The 12,160-nt window shown below is 39.3% G+C and overlaps 1 protein-coding gene across 3 annotated transcripts in view; it reads right to left on the bottom strand.

The window, feature by feature from the left end:
* MGAT3 (beta-1,4-mannosyl-glycoprotein 4-beta-N-acetylglucosaminyltransferase) overlaps window positions 1-12,160 on the bottom strand; it is a 63,378-nt gene that overhangs the window by 13,483 nt on the left and 37,735 nt on the right. The gene's annotated exons all lie outside the window — the stretch shown is intronic.

Genomic DNA, 12,160 nt, shown 5'->3' with positions numbered 1-12,160 from the left:
TATTGGATTCTGACAATGTGGTTAAACTACAGTTTTATTCCTTAAAAGGGTGACATAGGTAGTCATCACTTCGGAACTTACCAGTGGAGTGATCATCTCATGATTGGGGTTAGAATTAAGGCTCATAGTTTTCAACGAGATTTACTAGTATGTGTTTTGAATACTGCAGCCTAAAACACACTTTACAGTAAGCTCCATGGAACACAGTGAGACTTATTTCTTTATAGACATAGCATCATAGAGAACCATAGAGTTGGAAGAGACCCCAAGGACCATCCAGTCTACCCACCTGCCATGCAGGAACTCACAATCAAAGCACCTCCCAACAGATGGTCATCCAGCCTCTGTTTAAAGACCTCCAAAGAAGGACACTCTGCTACACTCCGAGGGAGTGTGTCCTACTGTCAAACAGCTCTTATTGTCAGGAGGTTCCTAATAATGTTGAGGTGGAATCTCATTTCCTGTAGCTTGCATCCGTTGTTCTGGGTCCTATTCTCTGGAGCAGTAGAAAACAAGCTTGCTCCATCCTCAACATGACATCCCTTCAAATATTTAAACAGGGCTATCATATAACCTCTTAACCATCTCTTCTCCAGGCTAAACATACCCAGCTCCCTAAGTCTCTCCTCATAAGGCATGGTTTCCAGACCCTTCACCATTTTGGTTGCCTACCTGTGGACATGCTCCAGGTTCAAAATCCTTTTTGGCTGCCCAGAACTGGACATATACAGGTTGGGTCTCCCTTATCTGACATGCTTGGGACCAGAAGTGTTTTAGATATTTACTACATATATTTTTTGTATTTTGAAATATTTGAATATACATAAGATATCCTGGAGATGGGACCCAAGTCAAAACATAAAATTCATGTATGTTTCATATATACCTTATTCACATAGCATGAAGATAATTTTATATGCCATATTTTTATTCATTTTGTGAATGAAACCAAGTTTGTCTACACTGCACCATAAGAAATCCAAGGTATCACTATTTCAGCCACCCATGAACTAAGTTTTGGTTTTTGGCATCCCAGCTTTCAAAATTCCAGATAAGGGAGGCTCACCCTGTACAGGATTGGGCAACTGGTCTATAAATAATCTAGTTGGGCATCTATTGAGCATCACATTCTTCTTTGTTCTAGGTCCCAAATCATCATCCTAATGTCACTTAATTTTTTGGGGGGGGAGGGACTTCAGAGTGTGTGTGTGTGTGTGTGAGAGAGAGAGAGAGAGAGATTTAAAAAGTAACTTTTGTGTTCTGTCTAAGTGCAGAATCTTAACAAAGCTCTCTGTTGTTGAGTTCGAGTTTGTTTGCTAGAGAACAGTATTCTAGCCATGTCAAGGACAGTTTTAATTTCATCCCTTTGTCCCAAGGAGAGGAATGACATTGACAAGATCTTCCCTTCCCATCCTAGGAGCCCCACATATGGCTCTGTGAGCTTCCAAAAGGAAGGGCAGGCTATAAAAATATATAACATAGGAATCATTCATCTTGTTGTGTCTTCTTGGAATTTTCCCCACAATATCAGTCTGCTGACCGTACTAGATGAAACACTGCAGCAATGGTGTGACTGTCTTCTGGACAGTTCTTTTCCGTAATGCAATCTAAATTGGTACTTTTATTTGGCAACAGCTTCACATTACTGCTGACTCATGCTGAGATATTCATGCACCAGGGTCCCCCCCTTCTTGATTTAAACTGAAGGCACACTTCAAACTCTAAGACATATTTTCATATTTTCTAGATTAGCCCCCAGAACCATGGGGAAGAGTCCTCTTTGAAAATGCAGGATAATTCAGCATCCCCACTCCAACCAAAATGTTTGCCCAGTCCATGAGGATGAAGCCATCTTTTTCAGTTAAGTTTCTGAAATTCTCTCCTGCCTTTTAGTTGCAGAATCAGCATGAGTTTATATGGGGTATGCCTGCATGTCCTTACTTCTTCCTTCCAATTAAGGCCAAATAATGGCAAACAGGATGCAGGACATCAATGCTCCATAGAGTAGGTGAGGTTTCTCAGTATACATCCTTCTATCATGGTTGTACTGCAGTGGTGCCATAATACCCTCATCTAGCAACAGCAAGTGCATTTCTATACCGCTTATCAATGCACTTAAGCACTCCTTAAGCGGTTTACAATGTGTAAGATAACTGGCCCTAACAAGCTGGGTACTTATTTTAGCGACCTTGTTCACCTCTGTCTGGGAATCATGGTCCTGTGTCTCTTCTGGCACAGTCATAGTAGCACAGGTCTATTGCCACTTCTTTTCTCTTTCCCTTCATAATTTACAGTTCAGGATATAACATCATCATGTTGTGCTTTTCCATGTCTGAATCACTGTATGTCAGGGGCAGAAAAATGCACACCATTGCAACATAACAAGTTATCATCTGCATATTACCTGGAAGACAGAGAGGTTTGGTGGGACATGCAGTAACTGCAGCTACTGTCCCTTGTAAAACGAGTAGTTCTGTCCTGACTGAGGAATGCTTGTACCAACCTGCTGTGCTTATTTTTTCCATTTTGTAGTATGGTATTTTAATGTCAGTCTTTGTTAACCTTTGCTTATGTCATAATGGTATAACTCAGTGTTTCCTAAACTTTGGTCCTCCAGATGTTTTGGTCTTCAGCTCCCCAAATTCCTAATTGTTGGCTAAACTGGCTAGGGCTTCTGGGAGCTGAAGTGCAAAACACCTGGAAGACCAAATTTGTGAAACAATGGACCAACTGATCAAGGACATTTCAAATTTCAACCCTGCCCTCTGCCAAATCTGTAGTTCCTCTCATTTTGCTACCAGTGCCAAATTTGATAAGTATATCCTCTGCTGAGAAGCTTGCATTTTTCCTGTCCTTTTCTTCTTGAATGTTAGTGTCGGATGTGACCTTTGCAGAATCACAGAATTATACAGTAGGAAGGAATCTTAGATGTCACTTAATCCAATTCCCCTGCTCAATGCAGGATGCAGCTACAGCACCCGCAACAGATGGCTGTCCAGCCTCTGTTTTAAATACTTGATACTTCCCGCCATGGTTTGTGAATATTCCATTGCATTACTAATTCTTGGAAAAGTGCAGGTTGCACATAAAACTTATTGTTTTCATTTAATTTATATCCTCCCTTTCTGCTAAGATTAAGTCTGAACGTGATGTACAGCATGACTGGAAATGGAATATGACTAAAAGTGCAATAATATCATATTAAAATGTAGTTAATACAATTAAACATCATACTAAAACAACAACCAGGTTAAAAACATTTTAAAAGAACATCAACAGAAAAAGTAGCCTTGTTAAAAACTTCTTCAGCAATAAGTCAGTGATCAAAATTATGAGCGAAAAAGACTCTTTTTTTGCTTCTGGGAAGGAGAATGGCTAGAGGTCCATTCTCAGGCTAGCTGAAGGAGCAATCCACAACTAGCAGGTTATTCTCTCATGCCACCATATTGAGGCAGACCTGCTAACCTTCCAAAACCATTTAGTCCATTTACTTTTGCCTCTCCTTCAATTTTTAACTTCCTGCCTTGCCACCAGTCAGTTTCCTGCTCTCTTCGTTTTCACTAAAATCTTTCCAAAATTTTCTAAAGCTTCTTTTGGAAGAAAAATGTTCACTATGAGCATAAATTTATTAAAGAAAAAGCAAAAAATGCAGGAAATTGATAGTGAGAGAGAGGTGTCCCACTATCCTACAGTAGTAGTAAGTTAGAGGGCCATGATGCAGCTCAGCTGTGGAGCATGGAAAGACCCAAGGAGAACAACATAGATGAGGACAGTAAACATCATCAACATCATCATCATCATCATCATCATCATCATCATCATCATCATCTTCTAAACATCAATCAAAGCAGCTTTAATACAATGACTTTGAGTAATTTGGTTACTCAGCAGCCCTGGTGATGCAGGTTTGTGAGTTCAATACCAGCCAAAGGCTCAGGGTGCTGAACTAAGGCTGTGAAATCCTTGCTCAGCAATGGTAACCACTCATGTGACCATGGGCAAGTCACACTCTCTCAGCCTAAGAGGAAGGCAATGGTAACCCCCCCGCCCCCAAACAAATCTTGTCAAGAAAACCCCATGATAGAGTGACCCTAGGCAAAGAGATCTTGTATGGGATCTTGTTTGGCTTTTGCAATGCATATGGCTGTGCCTCTGCCTATGTTCAGCATGTCTGTTTATAGTGAACAAAAGCAAACGCTACAAAAGGCCAACAAGCCAACAACAACTTCTTTCCAAAGGAAAGCAAGGCAAACATTTATATACCCACAGGAGGAGAACAATCATATCACCTTTTCAGTCACATAGGACTTTATCACATGAGGGAAATAGGGCAAAATTGGGATTTAAACAGCCGATTATCCCATGCAAAATGTGATATTGCATTTAAGATTTTCACACAATGTCACTATTAAAGAGGCAATATATAGGCAATAAACAGCAACAAATCATTCACAGGGAAATCCCAAAAATGATTTGTTGCTGTTTATTGCCTATTTATTGCCTCTTTAATAGCAACGTATCTGAAAATCTTAAATGCGATATCGCATTTTGCATGGGATAATAAGCTGTTTAAACCCCCGATTTCCCCCCTGTGATAAAGTCCATACATTAGAACCAATACATTATTGGACAATTATCTGTACTCTGCCTTGGGCCCCTTTTTGGGATAAAGGCAGCATAGAAATGAAATGAAATGAAAATAAAAGGGAGAGGAGATAAACACCAGAAAGATGAAGTAGATGGAGTCTATGAAAACTTATGCTACAAACCTTTCTCTCAGTCTCAAAGATGCTACAAGATCCCTTTGTAACCAGAATGATAGAGAGTGATGACATCTTATTAGAGCTGCTATTTTATACGAGCAGGAAAAGTATTTTCATCTACTATTGAATACATATATGCAAAGATTGCAAAAGTTCATTTTTTTGAACTATTATTCTCAGAACCCCTTCCACCAGCTAGCATGGCTGTAAACTTGTTCTGCAACTGAAATATAAGTATGTGCCACTATGTCCGGAGAGCCAGTGTGGTTTAATGGTTTGAGCCTTGGACTATGAATCCCTGCTCAACCATGGAAACTCACTGGGTAATCCTGGGCAAATCACAATCTCTCAGCCTCAGTGGATGGCAATGGCAAACCCACTCTGAAGAAACTTGCCAAGGAAAAAAACCCATGATAGGTTCAGCTTAGGGTATCCATAGGTCAGAAACGGCTTGAAGCAACGCAACAACAACAACAATAAGCCATCATGTGTATTTACTCTTTACTGTGTTGTTATCCTTGACATAGGGAGATGATCAAGTCTTGCCTTCAAAATGATGAAACTTGTTCTGAAATGTTATGAACATTACTAACAGAAAACAACTCTTGTCCTTCAGAAACTACAATTAGGGGCAGAATAATGGAAAAGACAGTAACTCATCAATGAAGGATTTGTCGATATAGAAAGTAATTAGATCCAGAGAAGTTCAGATTACAAGGGGGAGAATCGAGTGATAATCATAGAAGCAACCACCTTCAGTAGTACACCACAGATTCAGATTTTACCATCTCAGCAAAAGCCTAAAGGTGAAATGTTTTTTGGACTACCTAACTTTATCAGCAGTAAATCATCTGCAAATCCACACACATCTAACACACTTTCCTTCCTTCCTTTTTCTTTCTTTCTCTGTCTTTTCTTCCTTCTTTCCATCTGTTATTCATTCATTCATTCATTAACGTGGGAGTGGCTCAGAACTATGGTGATTAAGCCTGTTAAAAACCAAAGGCCACTGATAAGAAGAAAAGTTATTTGATCTTGGTATGGATCATGACAACCATTCCATTTTGCATGTGCAAATTTTACAACAAATCTTGTGAGGCCCTCACATCCAACTTTACACACTAAAATAACACACACCACTTTTAAGTTACCAAGGACTTTATCACGCAAGCTGCCGTTGTGTTAGTAATAGGAAGCAGATACTAACCGGTTTAGGAGCTTTCCTTATTCCATGTCCCTTCACTAGTATGGTGGGGCTGTTTCTGCCATCCACGGTCTCTTGCATTCTCTTCTGCATTCCCCTTTAAACCCTCCTCCCTGCCCTATGCCCTATCTAGCATGCCTTTCTGGGTTTTTTACATTTTTATTTGTAATTCAATTTAGCAATTACGGTAATGCAGTTTAGTGAAATAAAGATGAAATAAAAGAAAGTGAGTGGCTGGGGGAGTGAGAGAGAAGAAGAGACTTACACCATGCGATTGTCCAATGCTGAAATTGCTGTGGGAGGAATTTATCACATCCGATGACTAATGGCACAACAGCATAATTGGGAGCTTATTGATGGGTTTTCCCAGTCAATGAAACAGTGCATTCTAACCACAATTCAGAGGTATAGGAGAAACAGGTAGGGGGTGACATTGTGCAATAGGTCTCGTTAAAGGCACTATTTTCAAACTTTAAAGTGTGGTTTAAAACCCATGTGTCTTAAGCTGGTGTTTGGTCTTGGAACTATAGGAAGTGCTACAACTTCATCTTACTTATTGTAGTAGTTTCATTCCTTTTTAACTGTCACTTTTGTAAGTTTGTAATTGTACTGTGTTTTTAAACTGTAAGCCGCTTTGAATCCCAATTTTGAAAAAAAAGTGGGATGCAAATAATAATAATAATAATAATAATAATAATAATCCTTACAGCTATCCTGGTTCACTGCCCAACAGCTTGTTTTAATTTGTGACCATCTTTGCATTCATACAATGCAGGCCAGTTCTTGTGCATGCTTTGTTTTAGGTGAACTGGAGAACTTTTGGAACACTTAGGCAGCATAGTTCCCTGAAAGACATTCAAAGGGCCAGATCAGAGCATTAGTTCCTGTGTGGCTGCTGTTTACTTTAATAAGATAGTGCCTACTGGCTCCAACTGAAGCTTTCCTCCTAGGGCAAACAGTAGGAAGGAATTGGGTTCAGTTTGATACTGGGAGTTGAAGGCTTAAACCCTTCCCATACCATGGTCCTGATCCAGTGCACACATATAATTTAAAAATTATATTACACAGCAGCCATGCAAGGGCTAATGACATGACTAACATGGCATCACTCACCCACAATAAGGTTTATTGTTGGAACAGACCCTCCAGCTAGAAGGAAGGCCTGAACTTTCATCCTAAAAGAGAGCGGAGGTTGTGCTGAAGGGACTATGAACAATTTAAAAGCCAGTATTTCTTGATATTTTTCTTCCAAAGGAAGCTCATCAATAATGGTTCACAATGGAGACACTCTACTTCAATTGAGAGCTTCCCACATTACCTTCTGATGGAAATGTCCCAACTTATACTGAAATTTCTAGGCTGCCAGGAATCTAACACTCCCATAAGATACTGATGGGATTTCACCACCATTATTAAAATGAGCAATAAACTCAATTGTAAACTCCAAGTTTGGAATAGATGTTTTAGGATGTGCTGACAAAGTTAAGTAATTTAGCAAAAATAAAAATAAAAATTAAGAAGCTAATATATAAGGTAGTTATATAGCTTGTTGTATACCTTAAAGTAATTTCCAACATACAGTGACCCTTAAGTATATTTATAATGGGGTTTTCTTGGCAAGATTTGTTCAGTGGATATTTGCCTTCCTCTAAGGCTAGGAGAATGCTACTGCTCCAAGGTCACTCAGTGGTTTTCCATGGCTAAATGTTGTGATGGTTGTTTTTTAAGATGTGAAATTTTTTAATGACTCTGTGAACCGCTTTGATCATTTCGGAAGAGCGGTATATAAATAAAGCATATTATTATTATTATTATTATTATTATTATTATTATTAAATAGGGATTCAAACCATGCTCTCTAGAGCTGTAGTCCAACGAACAAACCACTACATCACACAGTCTCTCAGATATGTAACTAGGGATATTTTAAATATATATATTTGTGTGCATTTCTTTTGAACTGCATTCCTCCCCCCCCCCCCCCTTACTAAGAAAAATTAAACTGGCAAATTATAGAATGTTTAGAATCAAGAGTGCAGCCAATCTTGAAGTCGGAGACAGGGATACAGAGATTTCAGTTGTAACTTGCACTCAATTAGTTTGACTAGCAGTTTTTTCAGAAGTCTCATTGAGTTCACTGTAGTTTACTACTATGTATGTGTGCACAGAATTGCAGCTTTATTCCTAAAACCAGAGGATTATCACCTTTATCACCAAGTCTTTTAGAGTGTTGAGATAATTGCTAATACAATAAAACATTTGGTGTGCACAACACCCAAATGGCTCTGAAATGCAATGGGTTAATACAACTATAATCAGTTGTAGCTCAGTATAGAATGATGCGATTAATTAAAGAGCCTCCTCACAATTATCTAATAACTACTCAACAAAATGCTGATACTCAAGAGACCGTTTAACCTGCTATCATGAACAAACAAAATTTATTTTAAATTGTATGTGGCAACTTTACTTGGTTCGAGATTTAAAATTCTTTCTCCTCTCTTATGTTAAAAGTTAAATCAATTAAAGATACATTTCTTTCTTCTAGGGGGAAAAAAAGATCCAAGACAGGTAAGTCACAAATGATATTAGGATTTAGAAAAATATAAGAAGTATTACTGGTAGATGTACTGTCTTATGATGATTGGAAAACATTATTGTGGTCTAGAAGTGAAGCTGGATAAAAATAACTAAAGGGAACCTGTTTCCAAATTGTTTTACTTATTTGGAAGGTGACCATTTTAAATGATTGCAACAGCATATAACAACAGGAAGCATCCATGGACAGTCGTATACATAGTCAGGAAACATAAATTCCCTTTGCAAACAACACTGCAGCCCATAACAACTTAATCAAATGAAAGACTATGAAAAACTACATAGAGGTTTGTCCTTTGAAAAGGAGAGAAATGATTATTTCTCCTTAAAACATTTGGATAATGAAGAGAACTTTGCATGACTGCTAATCAAATGTCAAACTACAGTATATGTGTAGTATTCTGTAGGGATATTAGTTGAGGCACAGTAAATTAGAAACAGATTAAATTCAGGAAGAGGAAACTTCCTACAATTAGTGGAACAGGAGATGAGTATTAAGTTATCCAAAAGTTTCTGTGGTTGTATTTTTATAGAGGAAAGTATTCTGAAACCTTTTTATCTAAGAATTTTTATTTTATAAAGCCCAAGAATAACTAAACTGGAAAAGTTTAGGCATGTCCCTACCTTTGGAGTCTGCTATTGACCATTTGCAGCCAACTACAATCCTTATCACACTACACTGTTATAGTGCTGTATTTCAATTTTAACAGCGATGGCAACACTCTGAGGAATTCTAGGGTTTTTCAGTTTAGTGAGGTGCAAGAACGATCTGGACAGAAATCTGAATGCCCTTCCCTAAACTGCGAATCTCAGGATTTCATAGGATGGTGTCATGGCATTTAAAGCATTAAAACAGTGTGGTGTGATAAGGATATAGTCTATTTGTGACTCAAACGACACTCCCACTGCCTTTTACCCAGATGTAAACCTCACAGAACTCAAATGGAAACAACTTCAGTATAAGCCTTGAAAGCACTGAAAATTAGCTACAACAAAATTGTTCCATTGAGTTCACTGAAACTTAAATTACAGTTAATTTCTGCTGGGTGAAACCTGATATGAGAAGGTGTTGTGGAAGAATGAGATGGACCAAGGAAAAGATGTTAAATATATTAGTGGGTCAATTTCATTTAGAATTCCAAAAATTTGACTTTGTTTTTCATTGAGACATGTACATGTCCTTTGAAGGTTTACAAAAAGATGAAGGAATTTCTTCCTAACCAGACATGGCCAATTACTTGTGCTTAAAGAAAACAAAAATAATCCTGTAAATTTGCAAGATACAAAACTATGAGGAACATTAAAAGGCATTCTGCTTCAAAACTTTCATCCAATAATTTGCCATTAAGAATTAAAGCAGTGGTTTGAGATATAGTTAGAAGTTATCAGATGAAGAATAAATTCTATTTGTTAACATGAAGGAGCCATCTAAAGACCTTTACAAAAGAATATTCACAAGTATCCTAGCATTACACACCTGGGCTAGAATGACTTTCCAAGCAAAGAACTGGGAAGGGGTGCAAATAAGGATAAGGCTCTTGCACTTCCAATTGCTCTGCAAGTAGGGTTGCCATAATTCTCTACTAAAAAACGGGACAAAATGTGGGACAAAATTTAGACCAAAATATAGGACAATTGTAGGATAAAATTTAGCCCAAAATGTCAGACATTTAAGGTCCTCCATTTAATAGGAATTTCTTAGGAGATTTAATGACACAAGCCCATAGTCTGATGCTACTGAAACTCAAATGTGAGATCCAAAAGCAGTTGAGCCAGGAAATTCAAGGAGCGGCAGAATGAACAGACCCCTTGCTGGGACACAGGCCTTAGTAAATGCCAGTGTTGGCCCTCCATCAGAAAATTAGGTCTACCTGCCTGAACAAAATGTATCCCCTCCACAGCTCCTCATGCCTTGTCTCCTGCTAGTTATGTGCCAACAGCATCACATAATCTCTACCAGTCTGACAGTCCCTAACTTCCATTATGATTACATACCACCGGTGCATTTTGTTCATTCATACAACCCAGCTTCAACAGGCCAGTGTTGAAGCTGGGTTGTATGAGTCAACAGTGTAATGTGGCAGCTAAAAAGGCCAACAGATCAAAGGAAGTAATAGTGCCACTCTATTCTGCTTTGGACAGGCCTCATCTAGAATACTGCGTCGTTCTGGGCACTACAATTCAAAAAGAATGTTGAGAAACAAGTGTGTCCAGAGCAGGGCGACCAAAATGGTGAAGGGTCTGGAAACCATGCCTTATGAGGAAAGATTCAGGAAGTATGTTTAGCCTGGAGAAGAGATGGTTAAGAGGTGACATGATAGCCCTGTTTAAGTATTTGAAGGGGTGTCATATTGAAGATGGAGCAAACTTGTTTTTGCAGCTCCAGAGAATAGGACCCAGAACAATGGATGCAAACTACAGGAAAAGAGATTCCGCCTAAACATTAGCAAGAACTTCCTGACAGTAAGAGCTGTTTAGCAGTGGAAGATGCTCCCTTGGAGAGTAGTGGAATCTCCTTCTTCGAAGGTTTTTTGGATGGCCATCTGTTGGAGGTGCTTTGATTGTGAGTTCCTGCATGGCAGAATGGGATTGCATTGGATGGCCCTAGTGGTCTCTTCCAACTCAATGATTCTATGATTCTAAGTCTTTTCAGAAGCAAAGACACATGGCTTCCAACAAAGCAACTCTTTGCTCAGCAAGTTGTTGGTGGTGCATGTGTGTGATTAAAGGTTAATCACTGGATAACTCACTGAAGAGGATGAAAGCTCACCTTGCTGAATCTCTCTCCCCTTGCCAATGATGGACAGCCATAAGAGAAAAGGTCCTGGTGGATCACACAAAGAGCAAATTGCAATTCACACCACGCTGAGAGGTTCTGGTGCAGGAAGTGAGCCTCTATTGGACTGGTAGTATCTAGGCCTCACTGTGTTGCCCCAGTTTCCTACTAGGTACTACTCTGTCTAGGCCAATATCTGCAAAATTGTGAAGCCTATCTAATACTTCTCTGCTTGCTGTCAGGCAAAGATCTTTTCATTTACCCAGGACTTTTGACAGTTAACTGGCCATTACAGAAAGACCTTTTAACTAGTGTGTGCTGCTTTGTCACAATTTAAGGTGAAGAGCACTCCTCCTCACCAACACGTGATGTATATCTAGGCTTGCCATATCCCGCCTGAGGGCGGGACTTTCCCGGGTTGGGGCGGGTCTGCACGGTCCCGCCCCAATTTGGCCCCGCCCCTGGGATTCCCCCCCCCAGCAAAGCCCTGGAAGGCTTCGCCTGGGGCTTGGGAGACACTTATGTTTATCACACTATACTCTTATAGTGCTACTATTCCACTTTGACTGCTCTAGCTGCCTCCTGTTGCATTCTGAGATTTGCAGTTTTAAGGAGGGGTATTTAGAATTCTCAGGCAGAGAAGTTCTCTGCCTGAGAATTCTAAATACCCCTCCTTAAAACTGCCAATCCCACAATGCAACAGGAGGCAGCTAGAGCAGTCAAAGTGGAATAGTAACACTATAAGAGTATAGTGTGATAAACATCACTGTCTCCCAGGCCCCAGCGAGGCCTCACTTTTTACTTTTAATTTAAAGCCCT

The sequence above is a fragment of the Sceloporus occidentalis genome, unplaced genomic scaffold, assembly GCF_023333645.1.
Source record: "Sceloporus occidentalis isolate IW3139 unplaced genomic scaffold, rSceOcc1.0.p SCAF_5, whole genome shotgun sequence".
Classification (NCBI taxonomy): domain Eukaryota; kingdom Metazoa; phylum Chordata; class Lepidosauria; order Squamata; family Phrynosomatidae; genus Sceloporus; species Sceloporus occidentalis.
This window is presented reverse-complemented; position numbering and strand designations above follow the sequence as displayed.